At 41.5% G+C, this 20450-nt stretch overlaps 1 protein-coding gene across 3 annotated transcripts in view; it reads left to right on the forward strand.

Moving 5' to 3' along the window:
* The window catches only part of LOC137421606 (uncharacterized), a 182523-nt gene that overhangs the window by 122734 nt on the left and 39339 nt on the right, over nt 1–20450 (forward strand). The gene's annotated exons all lie outside the window — the stretch shown is intronic.

Raw genomic sequence — 20450 nt, forward strand, 5'->3', positions numbered from 1 at the left:
TTGAGTGCCAGGAGAGTAGTGGGATACAAAAGGGAGTGGGAGGAGTTACTAAGAGCACAAGATATCAGGAGTAAGTGTGGGAGAAAGTATGAGGTGATGATGAGCAGCACTTTTGAAAGACGAGTGTGAGGAACACATAAAACAGCCAAAGGAAGTCTGTTCCACAAATAAGGGAATGGCAAGAAAATATGCAGATGTGCGTTCCGGTCTGGGTATGACCTGGAATGTGGGAAGGCTCTGTAGCAATGTGTGCAGCCTAGAAGTTGGTGGCGCTGGGTGTGGTGTGGACAGAGTACGTGTGGCCAGAAAGAAGTGAGGATAAAGAAAACTAATTTCACCAACCAGCCTGCCGTGTGTGAAATGTAGACCCTGGGACTCAACATCCTGTTGGGGGATACCAATAATACTAAAATTCCAAGTGGCGAAAAGGGGCTTGCCTTCCAAGTGGCGAAAGTAAGCTGCCTTTTGGTGATTGCCTCACCACATGATTCAGTGTTGAAATGTCAAATTGCACTCTTGGAGGGAGAAGTGGTCAGGAGCGAAAGCAGTAGGTTGAAGGAATTCCTCGAGATTATTGTCCCCCGTCGCTCAGCGGAGCGAAAGGGGGACTATTGCTTTCCCCTCCGTCCGTGTGTCCGTCCGTGCGTGCGTGCGGGCGTGCGTGTGTGCGTGCGTGCGTGCAGGCATGCGTGCGTAAGCGAAGGACCGCATTCGAATTTGGTGTGTGGGTGCAACCCACGTCAAAATCCAAGATGGCCGCCGCCACGTACGTCTGATGTCATGTATGTCTGAACCTTGTAACCTGCATATCTTGAAAAACAAGCGAAGTACCAACTTCTAATTTGGTGTGTGGGTGTATCTCGGCATAAGGACGAACGCTATTGAAAATTGGGTCGCCACGTCAAAATCTAAGATGGCCGCCACCATATATATGTCTGAACCTTGTGAGCGGAATATCTTGAAAAATAAGCGAAGTACCAACGTCTAATCTAGTGTGTGGGTGTATCTAGGCACAAGGAAGAACGCTGTTTAAAATCTGGTCGCCACGTCAAAAGCCAAGATGGCCGCCGCCATGTATGTCTGAAAATTGTGAGATGAATATCTTGAACAATAAACAAAGTACCAACTTCTAATTTGGTGTGTGGGTGTACCTCGGCATAAGGAAGAACGCTATTGAAAATTGAGTCGCAAGGTCAAAATCCAAGTTGGCCGCCACCATATACGTATATGTCTGAACCTTGTGAGCGAAATATCTTGAAAAATAAGCGAAGTCCCAACTTCTAATCTGGTGTGTGGGTGTATCTAGGCACAAGCAAGAACGCTGTTTAAAATTGGGTCGCCACGTCAAAATCCAAGATGGCCACCGCCATGTATGTCTGATGCCATGTATGTCTGAACCTTGTAACCTGCATATCTTGAAAAATCAGCGAAGTACCAACTTCTAATCTGGTGTGTGGGTGTATCTAGGCATAAGGAAGAACGCTTTTGAAAATTGGGTCGCCACGTCAAAATCCAAGATGGCCGCCGCCATGTATGTCTGAACCTTGTGAGATGAATATCTTGAAAAATAAGCTAAGTACCAACTTCTAATCTGGTGTGTGGGTGTATCTCGGCATAAGGACGAACGCGATTGAAAATTGGGTCGCCACGTCAAAATCCAAGATGACCGCCACCATATATATGTCTGAAACTTGTGAGCGAAATATCTCGAACAATAAGCGAAGTACCAACGTCTAATCTGGTGTGTGGGTGTATATATTGGGTCGCCACGTCAAAATCCAAGATGGCCGCCATGATGTATGTCCAAACATTGTGGGATGAATATCTTGAAAAATAAGCGAAGTACCAACTTCTAATTTGGTGTGTGGGTGTATCTCACCATAAGGAAGAACGCTATTGAAAATTGGGTCGCCACGTCAAAATCCAAGATGGCCGCCACCATATATATTTCTGAACCTTGTGAGCGAAATATCCTGAAAAATAAGCGAAGTACCAACTTCTAATCTGGTGTGTGGGTGTATCTAGGCATAAGGAAGAAAGTTCTTGAAAATTGGGTCGCCATGTCAAAATCCAAGATGGCCGCCGCCATGTAAGTCCGATCCTTGTGAGATGAATATCTTGAAAAATAAGCGAAGTACCAACTTCTAATTTGGTGTGTGGGTGTATCTTGCCATAAGCAAGAACGCTATTGAAAATTGGGTCGCCACGTCAAAATCCAAGATGGCCGCCACCATATATATGTCTGAACCTTGTGAGCGAAATATCTCGAAAAATAAGCGAAGTACCAACTTCTAATCTGGTGTGTGGGTGTATCTAGGCACACGGAAGAACGCTGTTTAAAATTGGGTCGCCACGTCAAAATCCAAGATGGCCGCCGCCATGTATGTCTGAATCTTGTGAGAAGAATATCTTGAAAGATAAGCGAAGTACCAACTTCTAATTTGGTGTGTGGGTGTATCTCGGCATAAGGAAGACTGCTATTGTAAAGTGGGTCGCCACGTCAAAATCCAGGACGGCCGCCACCATATATATGTCTGAACCTTGTGAGCGAAATATCTTGAAAAATAAGCGAAGTACCTTCTGGTGTGTGGGTGTATCTAGGCATAAGGAAGAACGCTATTGAAAATTGGGTCGCCATGTCAAAATCCAAGATGGCCGCCTCCATGTATGTCTGACCCTTGTGAGCGAAATATCATATCATAGCATGTTTTCTGCGTGTTCCACTTTGTCAACTCACATCACTTCCCCGACGGGGGACGTAGGCGTAACGCTTGTTGTCTATGAGGAATGATGAGAAATCACCAGTCGGTGAGGAGGCTCAAATATTTCATACCAGACTGATCTGATTTGTTGAATTTCCACGCATGTTCGTGCCCTGGTGGCTCTCTGAATACTACCAAAAAACTAAACACATGGTCAGAAAAGCCAAGAAGAGGAGGAATGTTTGATGGGAAGTTTGACATTACCAGATATGAGAACGAATGCCACCTTGAGAGATCCGCGTCTTAAATAAAACACTGAGTAACACCAGCTGATTCACAAAAGGCCTTAGCTGCAATACTGTGGACTGTAGTTCGAGGACTGACGCCCAGCTAACTCTTGGTGGCGTTTGCAATTTCCACAGTTCATAGAGATAGAACTAGGTTGAGATCAGGGAATCAATGCTGGAGGAAAGACCCTCATGATGGAGTCATTATAACTGGGAGGATCGCAGCTAGACCACACACATAAATGTGAGGCTGTTATGTAGAGAGACACAGAGCCATATGGTGTGTGGTGTATAGTGGGCAGGGAGAGCCAGAGCCCACAAGGAAAAGTTCCAAACATAGACAAGAAGCTATCACCAGGACGAGGGCTGGATCTTCAAGTGTTGAGGTATAGATGAGTTGGAAACATCTGTGAGAAATATTTGTCAGACAAATAACGTCAGGAGACAGAGGTTAGGATGTGCATCCTGGACGGAGTTAGTTTGCTGCTCGGGATGTTCAGAGTGAAGGTGGGAGGAGGTACCAGAGACGAGGGAGTATGGGGGCATGAGAGAGATTGGAGGGAGGGGGATGGTTGGTGGAGGTGGATGATGGGACTCCTCACTTTCTAAAATTAAAACTCAGTTCTTTGTTATCGTTTAATCACCATTATTGAAATTGACAGTTTGTGAAATGTTTCATCAGCATGAGCACATATGAGAGACTAATTGTTGAACATATCATGTGCTTCAATGCAGCTTTGTGTGTTTCTGCACTCAAGAAATCGCTCCTTTTATGCCAGAAAAAGCCATTCAAATCCAACTGCAAACACAATACAAAGAGAGCAAAATAGGAAAAATTTAAATAACTAAACTCAGGAAATATACTTGTACAATTTGGTGCCTTGCTGTTTGTCGCTGGCTATAATGCCTGACGTAATTTTGGAGACATTACAACAAAGGAAGGACCGGTAAATAGGTTTGAACTTTTTGTCTGTATATTATGTTCATGCTACAAAAAAAAAGAGAAGTATGAAATTTTTAAATCTGTTGTCTCTGTGGCATTTCTCCACAGATTGCGGGAACACATCGTCTTCATAACAATAAAGAATAGATCTGTAGTAGTTCATGCATATACATTATACAGTGATCCCTTAAATATCACAGGGGGTTACGTTCCTGAGAAATGTGCGAAAGTTAAAACCAAGGACCTGTGGGAAAAAGGGGATTAGGTTCTTGGGCTTCAAGAAAATATAGAGGAAGTTGGGTGGCAGCCAAAATAGAAACATCACAATTGAAATGAACATGCAAAATAAATGTAAATCGGCTTTAAGATGAAGTGACCCTGCAAAAATGTGCATCCTGGCTTATGAGCATCCACATGCACCAGCTACACGTGCATGCATGCATACATACATACATACATACATACATACGTACGTACATACGTACGTACATACATACATACATACATACATACATACATACCACCTCCAGCCAGCAAGAACACAAAACAAAGAAAAACAAAAAACACCACATACATCTTTATAATCCTTCGCTCCCAGAATCCACTCCACATAAAATAAACGTTGGGATGGAAGAAACCACATGTATGGAAGAAACCGTTGGGCAAAGCGCCCCTCCCTTTATATGGGATAATTTCTCTGCATGCAACTTTAACATGGGGACTGAAAATTAGTTTCTCGGCTACTACTGGACGAAATCGGATGCAAATTTCAGCAGTAAATGCTTTGTACGTCGAGGTAATATGTTCCAAATTTCAGCAACATCCGTTTCCCCCATTCTTGAGTTTTATTTAGAAAACCCTCAAATTCACTTTGATGTCTGTGCGTCCGTCTGTCCGACTGTCCGCCCAAAATGTGTTGGCACTCATATCTCAAAGGCTATACATTGAAATTAGCTGAAACTTGGAATATACATCTTCCATTACGTCTAATTAATGGCTTTAAAAAACAAATTCCACCTAAGTGCCACAGTTGTTGCTTTAAAATTATATATATATATATACAGTCATGTGAAAAAGTAAGTACACTCCATGTAAAGTTTTGACTTTTCCACCATATTTCAACATACAGCTATTTGATCTTCATTTCAACAATATTGATAGATAAAGGTGATACAATATAACAAATATCATGAAACATTTACATTTTGTCGTCCATTGTATAATTTAAATAAACATAAATGCAAATTTCGCATGTGGAAAAAGTAAGTACACCCCATGTAAAGTTTTGACTTTTTCAAAATATTTCAACATACAGCTATTTGATCTTCATTTCAACAATATTGACAGATAAAGGTGATATAATATAACAAATATCATGAAACATTTACATTTTGTAGTCTATTGTATAATTTAAATAAACATAAATGCAAATTTTGCATGTGGAAAAAGTAAGTACACCCTTGGCTGTCATAGGTGGTATTGCCCCCTTTGGGAGAAACAACCTCAAGTAGGCGTTTCTTAGAATTGTCTAACAGTCTCTGACATCGACTGGGAGAAATTTTTGTCCACTCCTCCATGCAGAATTCTTTCAGCTGTGCGATGTTTGAGGGGTTTCTTGCATGCACAGCTCGTTTCAAATCTCCCCACAACATCTCGATGGGATTTAGATCCGGGCTTTGACTTGGCCATTCCAGAACCCTCCATTTCTTTCTTTTCAGCTATTCGTTGGTGGATTTACTGGTAAGTTTAGGGTCATTGTCATGTTGCAAGGTCCACCTTCGGTTGAGCTTCAACTTTCCGACAGATGGCCTCACATTATCCTCAAGCACCCTCTGGTACAATGAAGAATTCATAGTGGATTCTATGATGGTGAGCTGCCCAGGCCCTGATGCAGCAAAGCTGCCCCAAACCATAATATTTCCACCACCATGCTTTACAGTTGGTATCAGGTTATTGTGGTCAAATGCTGTCTTTGGTTTTCACCAAACATGTCTTCTGGTACTGTGGCCAAATAGCTCTACCTTTGACTCATCTGTGGCATCAACATCAACAGTGGCAAGAGCTACCTGTAGGTCACATGATGACATTCTGTGGTTCTTCGAGACTTCTTTCAGCATACTGCGGTCTGCTCTCGGGCTGAACTTGCTGGGGCGGCCTTGCCTGAACAAGTTGGCAGTTGTTTGGAATCTTCTCCACTTGTGGATGATCTTCCGGACAGTCGAATGATTGATTTCAAATTGTTTGGAGTTCTTTTTAAATCCCTTCCCAGACTCGTAGGCATCTATAACCTTCTTTCTGAAGGCCTCAGAGAGCTCTTTTGATCAAGGCATGGTGATGCCGCACACTTCAACAACAAAGAGCAAACCAAACTAAATGTCTGAGGTTTAAATAAGACAGGGTCCTCCAAGATCCTCTCTAACGATGTTCTAATCATTTGCACCTGAGCTGGTGCACCTGATTCTAATTTTAGGTATTTGAAGTAGTGATAAATGTAGGGGTGTACTTACTTTTTCCACATGCGAAATTTGCATTTATGTTTATTTAAATTATACAATGGACTACAAAATGTAAATGTTTCATGATATTTGTTATATTATATCACCTTTATCTGTCAATATTGTTGAAATGAAGATGAAATAGCTGTATGTTGAAATATGTTGAAAAAGTCAAAACTTTACATGGGGTGTACTTACTTTTTCACGTGACTGTATATATTATATATACATATATACAAACTTTATACCTCTTTAAAATGTTATTAGAAAAAAAAAATCGAATATGCTGTCCCAATGGCCTAATGCATAAGACATCAGACTCCCAAGCTGGGGATTGCAGGTTCGAGTCCCATCTGGCTTGAATATTTAACTCCCCTTACTTTTCCAAGTCTTTTCGATCATCTTGATTAAAGTCTCTTGTACGATGAACAAATGCATTTTATTCGTATTTAAAATGTATCTTGAGGAATATGTCAGGGGCATAGAAAAGGCCCCTTTATATTAGGGTATGTGTCATGTGGCAAACTAAAGAAAAAAAGGGACATTCCTTAGCTTGTAGAAAATGCCAAACAATAGAAAATAAGAGACGTTCAAAGAAATCGCGTGTGCATGCCGGACGACCCTCGTGTTCTTAGGAGGAACCAAGTAATGCTCTAGAAAAGTTCCTATAAAGGGAAATATATCGGTTAAAATACATTACTTCTCTATGCAGCTGTTTGAATCAAATTGGCGCCCCTTGATATGAACTCGCATCAACACGCACACAAGATTTTTTGAATGTCGCTTCTTTTCTATACTTTGCCACATGGCACATACCATATAAAGGGGCCTTTTCTATGCCCCTGGCATTTTTCCTAAGAATATGTAAGGTTACATGACATATGCATGTCGATGCATACAGATTATTTTATTATTTGGACCACAACTTGAATTACATTCATAACGGAAGAGATTGTCCATTATAAGATTGTATTATCATAACATATCATCATAAAATATGTCACGTGGTACAACTCCTGCTTCTACTTGACATGTAATCGATCATTTCAACACAAAAGTAGTGTACTGTTTGAGTATAAAGAGGAGTCAAAACAAACAAGAAAGAGCAATCAGAGATTGCAGACCCTCGCCAGGAGGTGTTTTAGTGGTTTTAAAGGCTCTTGTGTTAAAACAAATATGCAAGCCAAACCACGTGACCGATGACGTCATAATTATATTTTTTCTCCACCAATTTATCCCTGCATGACGCTCAAGAAATTTAATCTTGATCGGATGAAGTTTTGTACTTGTCGTTTTATGACATCATCATTAAAGAACGACATTATTTTTCATTACACCCAATAATTTAAATCGTAATTGATCCACTGTGAGAGAAAGGGAATTTGTAAAAGGGAATTTCTCTCACCATGGATCAATCAACATTTAAGTTATTTACTTCTTATTTGTCCTGATTTTTACTTCGCTCGTTTTAACAGCACCAAAAGTATCAACACCCCACAGAAACGAGTCGTGGTTGGCTCTCCATTCCACGCGAGAAACTTTAAATTTACCATATTTTACCAAAGGATAAGGATGCATCTTCCTTTCTCTGTCTGATCGATTGGAATTGCTCCATGTTGAACAGTACAGCATCTTTTACACCCAAAACCGACTTCAGATTGAAACATTATAATGATGACAAAATGGAAATCTGACAGAGGCCACAAAGATTATATATATATAATAAATAAGTATATATATATATATATGTATATACAAAGATAAGTATATATATGTGCTGTATATATATATGTACATATATATATATGAGTGTACACTGGATCAGCACGTGGCTGCGTCCTTGGACGACTCCTCAGCACCAACCTCCTTGATGGAGGACCCATTACCCTGGTTCTCATTTCGCCGAAGGATGAAACAGGTTGAGTCAACCACACCTGGTATTAATTCAACAGCTGAACGGGATTCAGAACTCAGGACCTTGGGATCCCAAACCCACCAGCCTAACCATTAGGCCAACACCAGGTATCCACAAAGATTAATACAATAGATAGCGTTTCGCTCGCCGAAGATGAATAACAAGATGGCCACCATTAACATATACCTAATATCGGTTTGGCCTACGTTTTCCTATAAAAAATATTTATAAAATCTATTCTGGGGTTTTGTTATATTCTAAATCCATAAATCATACTTATAGCACATAGAGAAACTCATAAATACTCATATTGTTGATTTATTTTATCTCAAATAACCCAGAAAATAACAAAATGGCTGCCGCAAGATACAAATTATTTGTCATTTCTTGTGGTTACTTGATGTTTCTAAGATTTTCATCCAGATATTTACTCGGTGGGTTTCTGAAATGGACGAATGCCGCAGTGTCCTGACCAATCTCCATTGCTTTTAACTGAATATAGCACATCCAAAATGCTATTTGCATGGGTTAAGGCATGTCTGCACGTACAGTCACGTGAAAAAGTAAGTACACCCCATGTAAAGTTTTGACTTTTTCAACATATTTCAACATACAGCTATTTGATCTTCATTTCAACAATATTGATAGATAAAGGTGATATAATATAACAAATACCATGAAACATTTACATTTTGTAGTCCATTGTATAATTTAAATAAACATAAATGCAAATTTCGCATGTGGAAAAAGTAAGTACACCCCTACATTTATCACTACTTCAAATACCTAAAATTAGAATCAGGTGCACCACCTCAGGTGCAAATGATTAGAACATTGTTAGAGAGGATCTTGGAGGAACCTGTCTTATTTAAACCTCAGACATTTAGTTTGGTTTGCTCTTTGTTGTTGAAGTGTGCGGCGTCAACATGCCTAGATCAAAAGAGCTCTCTGAGGCCTTCAGAAAGAAGGCTATAGATGCCTACGAGTCTGGGAAGGGATTTAAAAAGATCTCCAAACAATTTGAAATCAATCATTCGACTGTCCGGAAGATCATCTACAAGTGGAGAAGATTCCAAACAACTGCCAACTTGTTCAGGCCAGGCCGCCCCAGCAAGCACAGCCTGAGAGCAGACCGCAAGATGCTGAAAGAAGTCTCTAAGAACCCCAGAATGTCATCACGGGACCGACAGGTAGCTCTTGCCACTGTTGATGTCAAAGTGCACGAGTCTACCATTAGAAAGAGGCTGCACAAATTTGATCGACATGGGAGGTGTGCCAGGAGGAAACCTTTGCTGTCCACAAAGAACATCAGGGCAAGACTAAAGTTTGCCAATGAACACCTCGGCAAAGACCAGCACTTCTGGAACAATGTGCTCTGGACAGATGAGTCAAAGGTAGAGCTATTTGGCCACAGTACCAGAAGACATGTTTCGCGAAAACCAAAGACACCATTTGACCACAAGAGCCTGATACCATCTGTAAAGCATGGTGGTGGAAATATTATGGTTTGGGGCAGCTTTGCTGCATCAGGGCCTGGGCAGCTCACCATCATAGAATCCACTATGAATTCTTCATTGTACCAGAGGGTGTTTGAGGATAATGTGAGGCCATCTGTCAGAAAGTTGAAGCTCAACCGAAGGTGGACCTTGCAACATGACAACGACCCGAAACATACCAGTAAATCCACCAAGGAATGGCTGAAAAGAAAGAAATGGAGGGTTCTGGAATGGCCAAGTCAAAGCCCGGATCTAAATCCCATCGAGATGTTGTCGGGGGATTTGAAACGAACTGTGAATGCAAGAAACCCCTCAAACATCGCACAGCTGAAATAATTCTGCATGGAGGAGTGGGCAAAAATTTCTCCCAGTCGATGTCAGAGACTGGTCGACAGTTATAAGAAACGCCTCCTTGAGGTTGTTTCTGCCAAAGGGGGCAATACCACCTATTAGAGCCAAGGGTGTACTTACTTTTTCCACATGCAAAATTTGCATTTAGGTTTATTTAAATTATACAATGGACTTCAAAATATAAATGTTTCATGATATTTGTTATATTATATCACCTTTATCTGTCAATATTGTTGAAATGTCCCCGCTAATTCACCCCAGATCCACCTTGTTTGAAATTCCAACTTCTTTCCTGGAAGTCCTGGCAGTGTCCATATGTTTTATACCTCTCCCACCGCCCCCTTCCCATGCCCCCCCCCCCCCCCAAAGCCCTTGCCCTCTCTCAGATCTCTCGATGTCTCCATGTCTCGGTCCCTGCTCTCAAATGTTGTGTTTGTGTCCTTCCCCCTCTCTCCCCATCTTGTCTACCGCTCCCGATGTTATATGTTTTATGTGTCGGTTTGTCTTTCTGTGTGATTAATATTTGCTCTTTCACGAGCCTCGATCTTGTATACAAAAAAAAAAAAAAAAAAAAAAAAAATGAGAATCAAATAGCTGTACGTTGAAATATGTTGAAACAGTCAAAACTTTACATGGGGTGTACTTGCTTTTTCACGAGACTGTATGCCTACCAATCTATACTGCAAAGTAATACTATTTCCTTATATAAGTAAATTAATCGCTTATTTTTTCGACGTAGATCAAAGGACAACTGAATGAAATAGTTGCTTCTGTCCATAATGGATTGTTTATTCATCTATTGACATCAGCAACTCCTGGAGCTTCTATACCGAACACGCTTATTTCAGACCCCCACAGTTCACATGGTCAGTCCACCAGTTTCCGTTGTCTGGAGCGGTACTTATTCGTCAGTTGTCTCATCATCACTATCATCAGAACGAGATGAAGAATCAGAATCTGTTCCACTATCGTCGTCTTCTCTCTCCAAGACGCTCTGTTCATCCCGCATAATAAGGGAAAGATCCCCGGGCATCATGGGTTTGGAGTGGATTACAGGCACGAGCATGCCAGACGCATCTTTACTCCATCCATGTCCTAATGGCGTAGGAGGGGAATCAGGTTTGCTGTAGTTTTGAAAAACCCAAACTTGATAATTGGCCCTTGCAATATGGAAACTGAGAGAGTCCGAGTCTGGTGGAAGTCTGGATGTCACCTTTTTCTTCATCTTGTTCCATTTCACAGCATGGGCCATTTCACAGCTCACAGCCCAGGGAATCTGCATGCTTGCCCCCGTATATATAGCGAAGGGTGAACATCTCCAGATCCCGAACATTGTTCTCATTCATCGAAATGTCACTGCCAAGTTGTGAGAGGATGGCTCGGGATTCGGAGGAACTTCTCCCAGCGGTGAAGACTGATGTCTTCCCGTGGCCATAAAACCCAGACACACAATCGGCCCCTGTGAAGATATGGAGTTGAAGGATGATTGAAGATACCTCTTTTGAACACAGCTTACGACAGACGTAGATTTTTCCCGTTTTGTACAAGTGCAATGGGGCATCAATTTCGTAGGAAACACGAGATGCCAGCGCAATCACATCGGTATCTTCAGCGTCCACACGAATTGCTGTGAGCGGTCTTTCTGACTAAGACAGTGGGCATGGTAGAAGATTCTGGAATCAGCCTCATGTTGATGACATTCAAGGTCCTGGACCTCAGTCTGTGTACTCATGTTGAAGCTCTTCTCCCTGAGAGTATAGATGAATTATTGACCATTGTGTGGGATAATAATCCGTTTGAATTCCTGAAAGAGGAATTCCTGAAGCCGGATTTTGTTTTGTGGGTTTGTGAAGAATTTACTCAGCTCACGAGAGGAAAGTAGCTCGTTGTTGGCCTTGATGAAGATGTTCTTACTTCCGCCAATGAAATCCCCGGCTCTCCTCGTGTGTTCACTGTCCTTTATCCCATTGTCCACGTCATAACGGTAATTTATGAAGTGAAACTCTGTAGCCCCATGATGTCTCTTGGTGACGATGTTGAAGATTTTCCGAGCATAGTCTCTCCACGCGTAAGGATGCCCGTCCACTGTTTCTCTGTCTTCTTTGGAAGGTGTTGCGAGGCGCCAGATATAACCCATGTCAATAATAGCGCGATAGGGTGGTTGTGGTGAACTCTGGACCACCTCCACAAATGACATCTTGTCTTGAAGTTTTGATTTTACAACCTTGCGCATTGTTCCATTTGGGTTAAAAATCGCCAACGGCATTTCTGTCAATCGGTACTCCATCACAGTTTCTAAGTTAAATTTTGCGTGCTGCGCAACTTTAATCAAACTTGCCATTGCTTCGTTGTCCATCTCCATGCCCTTATTGTCCGTCGATGTGACAGACACAGATGTAGATCCCAGGAAGCTTAGTCTTCTATTCTTCTTTATCAGGTCCATCAATGGCTTTTCAGTTGAAATTATGCGCTCCTTATAAAACTGCGAAACCAACAGTTCACCATCAGATCTTGCAGATTTGAAATCAGTAATGAGGTCAGATGAAGCAAGTTTTCCAGACTGAAGAGACCGCAGGGCGTTGTTGGAAGGGTCAAATGGGTCACAGCTCCACTCCTCAATACAAGAGTTCATATCTTGAACAGCTTTTTCATCTTTTGCCCTTTGAGCATTGGCATTCTCATGATGACCTTGCTCTCGTTCGTCACAATTAGCGATGGCGTTCAGCGTGTTGCGAGCAGTAGAAATATGATTAACAGTCTGGTTGTGAGTGTTAACCATCGCTGCATTCTGCGTGAATTTTGTCCAGCCTGCTTTCATCTTGCTTCCTCTGTTCATCTTGATCTCGATGGTTTGGTCTGGAGGCAAACCAGAGAATGGTTTACCGGTAAGAGAGAAGGAGAAGTGGCCAGCTTGAAGATGGTCAGTCTCTTCTTCGCCGAGACTCTCCATGGCACTCCAATAAACGGGTAATTACCGTGGTGAGTAGTAGACATTGTCATAAATACTCATCCATGGCTGCATCAGTCTCAGCGAATGAAGATATCCATCCCAATCTTGACATCTCAGAGAAGGATAGTTGACCAGGAGGACCTCCACCATTTCCATGTAAGACGACCAGTATATCCCCATTTCAGATTTGAATTGAGTGATCTCATGGAATGCGGACTCTACCAGATGCTGGAATTCATGGTTGACTAGAATTTCTGCAGCGGTGCATTTAAAAACGTAGGCCAGTAGGTTTAGAAACGTAAAAACGTAGGCCAAACCGATATTAGGTATATGTTAATGGTGGCCATCTTGGAAAGCGCCCCCTAGCGGGAGTTCCCCATCGTTTCGCGAGGGACATGGGAGCTCATTTTAAAGGTAATATCTTAAAGTACCCAAATCCACCTTCAAACTTAGTTCTCCGCAAAATAGTTACGGGGTCCCAGAAAAGTGACCCCACTACAATGGGATTCAAGTCTAGACTTTGGCTGGGCCATTCAAGGACTTTCACATTCTTGTTCCGAAGCCATTGCAGTGTTGCTTTGAGTGTATGCTTGGAATCATTGTCCTATTGGAACATAAATCTTCGCCACAGTCTAAGGTCTTTTCTACTCTGAAGCAGGTTCTCTTCAAGGATATTCCTGTATTTGGCTGCATTCATTGTTCCCTCTATCTTTACAAGTCTCCCAGTCCCTGCCTTTGAAAAGCATCTCCATAGCATGATGCTGCCACCACCATGCTTCACAGTAGAGATAGTAGTGTTAGATGGGTGACGAGTAGTGCTCGGTTTCCACCTGAGGTAGCACTTTGCATTCAGGCCAAAGAGTTCAACTTTCATCTCATCAGATCACAGAATATTTTGCCTCTTGGTCTGAGTTTCATGTGCCTTTTTGCAAACTCCACGTGTGTTGTCATGTGCCTTTTTCTCAAGAGAGGCTTCCGTCTGGTCACTCTCCCATAAAGCCTCGATTTGTGAAGTGCTGCAGAGACTGGTGTCCTTCCGGCAGGTTCTCCCATCTCAGCCAAGGAATTCTGTAGTTCTGTCAGAGTGGTCTTTGGGTTATTGGTCACCTCCCTAACCATGGTCCTTCTTGCCCGGTTGTTCAGCTTAATCGGACAGCCAGCTCTAGGAAGAGGCTGGGTAGTTCCATATTCTTTCCATTTCCTAATGATGGAGCTTTCAACACTTTAGAAATTGTTTTATACCCTTCCCCAGATCTATGCCTCCTCACAATTCTATCTCAGAGTTCTGCGGACAGTTCCTAGGACTTCAGGATAGTTTCTGCTTTGACATGTACTGTCAACTGTGGGACCTTATATAGAAAGGTGTGTTTCTTTCTAAATCATGTCCAATCGATTGAATTGGCCACAGGTGGACTCCAATCAAGTTGTAGAGACATCTCAAGGATTATCAAAAGGAAATTGGATGCACTTGAGCTCAATTTGAAGTGTCATAGCAAAGGGGCTGAATATTTATTGACTCAAGACATTTCAGCGTTTCATTGTTATTTAGTAAAAAAAAAATCTAAAAAAATAATTCCACTTTGACATTATGAGTTATTGTGTGTAGATCAGTGACAGAAAAATCTCAAATTAATCCATTTAAAATTTAGGCTGTAACACAACAAAATGTGAAAAAAGCGAGGGGTGTGAATACTTTCTTAAGGCACTGTATGTCGGATAGAAGTCAGGCTGGAGTCGGTGAACATTTCCATTTTTCATTCCGAATATCCTTGAAACCCATTTGGGATTTATCCTCGGAGCTGGAGTTGGAGGACTCACACGACGGATGCAAAGCCAAGGCATCGAAACTCTGCGTTAGCCTTGATTTCTGCTTGTTACACGTCGATGATGTTCACAGATGGCGCTGTTCATTTCATGTATGGTTTCCTTTAATGTCAAAATGTAACCCCTTATTTTGTGAAAACTCTCAAAATTCCAGTCTTTTTTTTATTGAAGTTGATTATCCAGCTGATAAGGGTAAAATCTTGGGCTATTCTTAGGCGGTTCTTAATAAAGCTGAAGCAAGAAGAGTAATGGGCAGTGCTATGAGTGCAGCAACCACTTACGAAGGATTTGCTGATGGTACTCTCAGGTGTTGTTTTGCATCTTTACCGAAATCGTTTTAGAAGGCAGTAACCCAAATGGAAAAAGACACTTCTGCTGTGGGAAATGAACAATTGCTTGAGAGAGCCTTGTTGTAATTTTCACTGTTGTGCATTGCTCTGTGAAGGAAACCTTATGCTATATGGTATTTTTAAGCCTCCCTCTATAGGATTGGAGGAGGCATATACCTGTTGTAGGGTTTGTTTATACAATTTGTGCCCCCACTGCCCCACTTCCTCCCCAATTTTATTGGTGCCTCAGAGTTTCTTAGACCCCTAGGAGTACTAACCCACCATTTCAGTTTTTCTTTTCTTCTTTTTTTCTTCCTGTGCTGCCAATATCCGAGCTGTATCTTGGGACCTGCTGAGTGAGACTTTCGGAATGAAAATTTGCATCAATAATGGGAATGAAAAGTATACGGGGTTGACATGTTTTTTGACCTCGACGGAATTTTAAGGCCATGATCTAATTATAGTAAAAAAAATTTTTTTTTTACCATAACTCGACTAGGGTTTGTCCGATTAGAATGAAATTGCCCAATCTAGATAGACTAGAGCGAGGCACAGTTACACTTAATAATTTCCATCAGACCCTCCAAGTTAAAGGTCAAGGCAAGGTTAAATGGCGGTTACCTTTTACAGATTTGGACCTAATTAACAAAAAGCTTTTTTTGATCATAACCTGAATAATTTTACTCTGATTTTCATGTTGTTGAGTTTTTTGGACAAGTTGTGGATGGGGTCACATTTTCTTGCCTGCGTCGTCTGAAGACCTACCTAAGAAATTCCATGGGAGAAAGTCGGATGGCATCTCTGGCCTTCATGAACATACACCATGACTTCACCATCACATGATGTGTGTGACATTTTCATTCAGAAACACAAGCCCCGTCTATTCCAAAATAGCAACATTTACGATTAATAAAATAATTCACATTCCGCTGTCCGATCTGATCTCTTTTGTGAGGAGAACCCCCTGCCTTGAGCTTCACAACCTCGGCGCATGGCGGTGCCGGGCTTTGCCCAGCACCTATTAAGCTGCTCTATACACCTTAACATGGCGTGCGTTTAGAAACATGGGAATTATTCTGGATTCTTTGTAGTTAATTAGCCTAATTAACCCAGGAGATCATAACAATCATTTCGCGAAAACTACACAAATCAGAAATTCCATATCAGAAAACTCCAATAGAACTACACAAAAAACATGCCGCACGCATGCACACCACATACACACACACACACACACACACACACACACACACACACACACACACACACACACACACACACACACACACACACACACACACACACACACACACACACCATCAATTTACAGCAGAAGGAACAGCTGAGCAAGTCGTTTCCCCAGTTCCTCTATCTCACCATTAGTCATCGCGAATCTGTTGAACTGTTGGACCAGGGAAGAACACAAGGAACTGCAGAAACTTCCAAGAACGCATGAAATGCCGTATCTGACGATCAATTTTTTAAAATTGCCTGGGGGAGAACCCCCAGACTCCCCTTCATCCCCCCCCCCCCCAGCCTATAGTGTCATGTAACCTCCCCCCCCCCCCCCCCCACCGTTTTGAAATTCCTGGATCGGCCCCTGCACACACACATATGAGAGAAACACTTAAGACACTAAGACATCCATTGAGCTTGGGGGAAAGTGCCGTTACTACCATCACTTTCCGGGATATTCTGGGTACCAGCAACGTCGTAAAAATGGCGCCGCTTTTCTCACTGTGCTCAGCGGGGCATTTCTTCAATAGGAATTTCCTCCTCCCCATGGGTACCAACCAATGGGGATTGTCCATGGTCTATCATTTTCAAGCAAGGAAGCAGGACGTACCATTTTAACATTTTTTGATATGACTTGAACCAGTCCAAACCGGATGGGTGTTTTTTTGGAGACGCCATCTCCTTACTGGATGACCATTGATTCCTGATGGGAGCTCATCCGCCCTTTGCAGGGTGTTGTTTTTGGTCCTGGCAGGGTGTCACAGTCACCCTCCCACTTTAGCAAAGCCAGTGAGGGGTGTTGGTTTAGTCGCCGACAACCCGACCATGCAGCAGGTAGCACTGGGTTACATGTTACCAGTGGCAGTCCCAAAAGACTGACCTGATCAGAAAATTTACACTCTATCCTTAAATGCTGAAGATCAAGGTCATATATATCTTCGCTCTAAATATATATATATATTCTTGGGTAAAATACCAGGGGCATAGAAAAGGGCCCTTTATATAAAGGGCCCTTTATATAAGGTGGTCCACAGATATATGTAATACTTAATACTATTACAAATCCATGCTCCACAAGGCTGCCCTTGTTCCTATGTTTATAAAGATCATATGAACCAAATATGAGGTCAATTGGAACTTATTTAGAGGTTGCTCAAAAAATAACATTTTTTATTTATCCTGTTTTTTTTCAGATGGCAGAAACTCGCAGCTCTTCCACAGTTTGGTTGCTGGGCAAGTCTGAAAAGGAAATAGTATGTGGGGGACTACCAACCAAAGGACACACATTGTCGAAAATGGTGTACCATCACATACAAGAACACCATACAGTTCGTGAAAGTGCCAAACCTTGTGCACAAGCTGTGTGTGCATACTGGGAGAAAGCACGAATTCCAGTGCAGAGAATAGATTCCTGTGAGCGCCAACTTTTGAAGTTGTATGATGCCTACAAACTGGTAAAGAAAAATAGAACCAAAACATTCAAAAACTATAGAGTGAAGGAGCAGATGTTCAAATATGATCTTCAATCCCTCTTCGATATCTCACCAAATGATGCGCTTGAGAAAATGACGAATGAAGAAGACAAAGCATTCCTTATCATGCAGCGTGAGGATCCCTCAAGTTCACGTATGGGATCTGTGGACAACACTCTGGCAGTGAAGGAGAACAGAAAGCGTATCAGGCTTGAGAATGAAGATAAAAGAGAGAAGAAACATGCTGCTGAGACTCCAACAGCAATGCAATCTGTTCCATCAACATCGGCTGTGGTTGATGATGATGATAATGATGAGTCTGAGATTGAAAGCTCCGATTCAGGGGACAATGAATTCAAACTCCAAAGTCCATCTTCTGCCAAACAGGCAAAAAAGGCTCCCATCAAGGTGATCACTCCAGCAATAGTGGCAACTCTGGACAGAGTAAATCTCTCAGATCGGCGTGCTATGTTTGTGGCCAGTGCTTTTGCACAATCTCTTGGTCATACCATTGAAGACAAGTGCAAGCCAACAATAATAAATAATTTGAGTAATTGAAAAGAAACAATTATCTATGAATTGATGTATGATGCTAAAAATTCTGTATCTTATTGTTCATTAAAATTTGTCAACATTTTGAGCAACCTCTAAATATTGTCCAATCAAGCTCAAATTTCCACCACAAACTACTTTCTTCATTTGGAATAGGGTCAGGCTTGTGGAGAAATGAAAATCCAATCTTCAAATTTTTGGACCACCCTTTTAAGGGTATTATGTGCCATGTCGCAAAGTGGAGAAAAAGGGGACATTCCATAGCTGAAAGAAAATGTCGAACAATATAAAAGAAGGGACATTCAAAAAATCTCGTGCGCATGCTGTACTACCCTTGTGTTCTAAAGAGGAACCAAGTAATGCTCTAGAAAAGTTCATATAAAGGGGTGCCAATTTGATTTATACAGCTGCATGAAGAAGTAAATGTATATTATTTGCCAGATGTAGGGCACCCCTTTACATTTCCCCTTTTCACCCATTTTCTATGCCCCAGGCATTTTTCACAAGATACATTTTAAATACAGACAAACTGTATTTGTTAATCGTACAAGACTTTATTAAAGACGATATAAAAGAATTGAAAAAAAGTAAGGGGAAAAAAATATTCATCCCAGACGCGATTCAAACCCACAATCCCCAGCTTGGGAGTCTGATGCTTTATCTATTAAGTCATTGAGCCAGCATGTTCGTGTATATATATATATACAGATATTTAAATATCTTAAATGGGTATAAAGTGTGTATATATGTATATTTATCTATATTATAATAGCCGTAGATGATTCTGTCTGTCTGTCTGTCTGTCTGTCTGTTGGGTGTCTGTCCGGGGTGTGGCTTACTCGGTTTGCAGAGTAGCTCCACCCATAGCTCCACCCATTCTGGGAGTGCCTTCATATAATTATAAACAAATATCCACCATTTTATTAACTCGCATAGCTTTGAGGCCTGTTTTGTAGGCCCGTGGTGTCTTGCTCTCTCTCCCAGTTTTATTTCAAATCAAATTCGATATTTCATTTCATTTTTCACAGTCGCTAACATAGTTTTAGACTCGGTTGAAAAAAAACGGGAAGAAAATCCAATGAAAGTTGCCGTTTATAGAACGAAATGAATTCTCAAACGCCTGTAACTTCAAGGCCATTGAGTCTCTCTCACGCCTTTATCTCCAATCTAACTCGCCATATGATTTCATTTTTATCGATGGTTTTAGACTCGGTGTCAGCAATAATTGAGAACATTCCACACACGCGGGAAAATGCAGAGATATATTTTTAAAAATCGCGTCATGGTGTATCATACACCGCCCAACATGACACCGACGGCAACGTGTCGATATATATTTAAAATTCGCTTTTGCTTTTCCGTTAAGATATATTACTTTTTCGTTTGATGACAGTCGTCACAAAAACGTCAACAATGATGCCGACATATATTTCTTCGTTTTTATTTCATTCAACATTATTAGCCGGAAGTAAAATATGTTTCAGGAAATTACCGAGAGATATTTCTTCGTTTTTTTTATTAGTTATGTGCGCATACACTTTAAATAGGTTTATTTGAAATCTTTAATTTTCCACAATATAATTTACTTGCCATTTATCATTTGATGATTACGAGACACTTCCTCTTGAGGATCGCGACAATTCATGCGCTGCGTGGAAACTTCTATTTCCAAAATGAATGAGACGATCGATGAAGAACGCAGACTTGAACAGGATGCAGCAAGAAAACGAATGAGACGGGCGAACGAGTCCATCGACGAACGTCAATGCAAACTTGCGGGGCCACCCGTGGGAATCCCACGGGCATGGATGTGTGTGACATTTCGACATATTGAGTTAGATGCTGCACATTCATTTTTACAAAATGGTTACTGGCAAGTCATCAGATCCAGAAATGGT

Source organism: Myxine glutinosa, chromosome 1, assembly GCF_964187855.1.
Source record: "Myxine glutinosa chromosome 1, kmMyxGlut1.1, whole genome shotgun sequence".
NCBI classification, from domain to species: Eukaryota; Metazoa; Chordata; class Myxini; order Myxiniformes; family Myxinidae; genus Myxine; species Myxine glutinosa.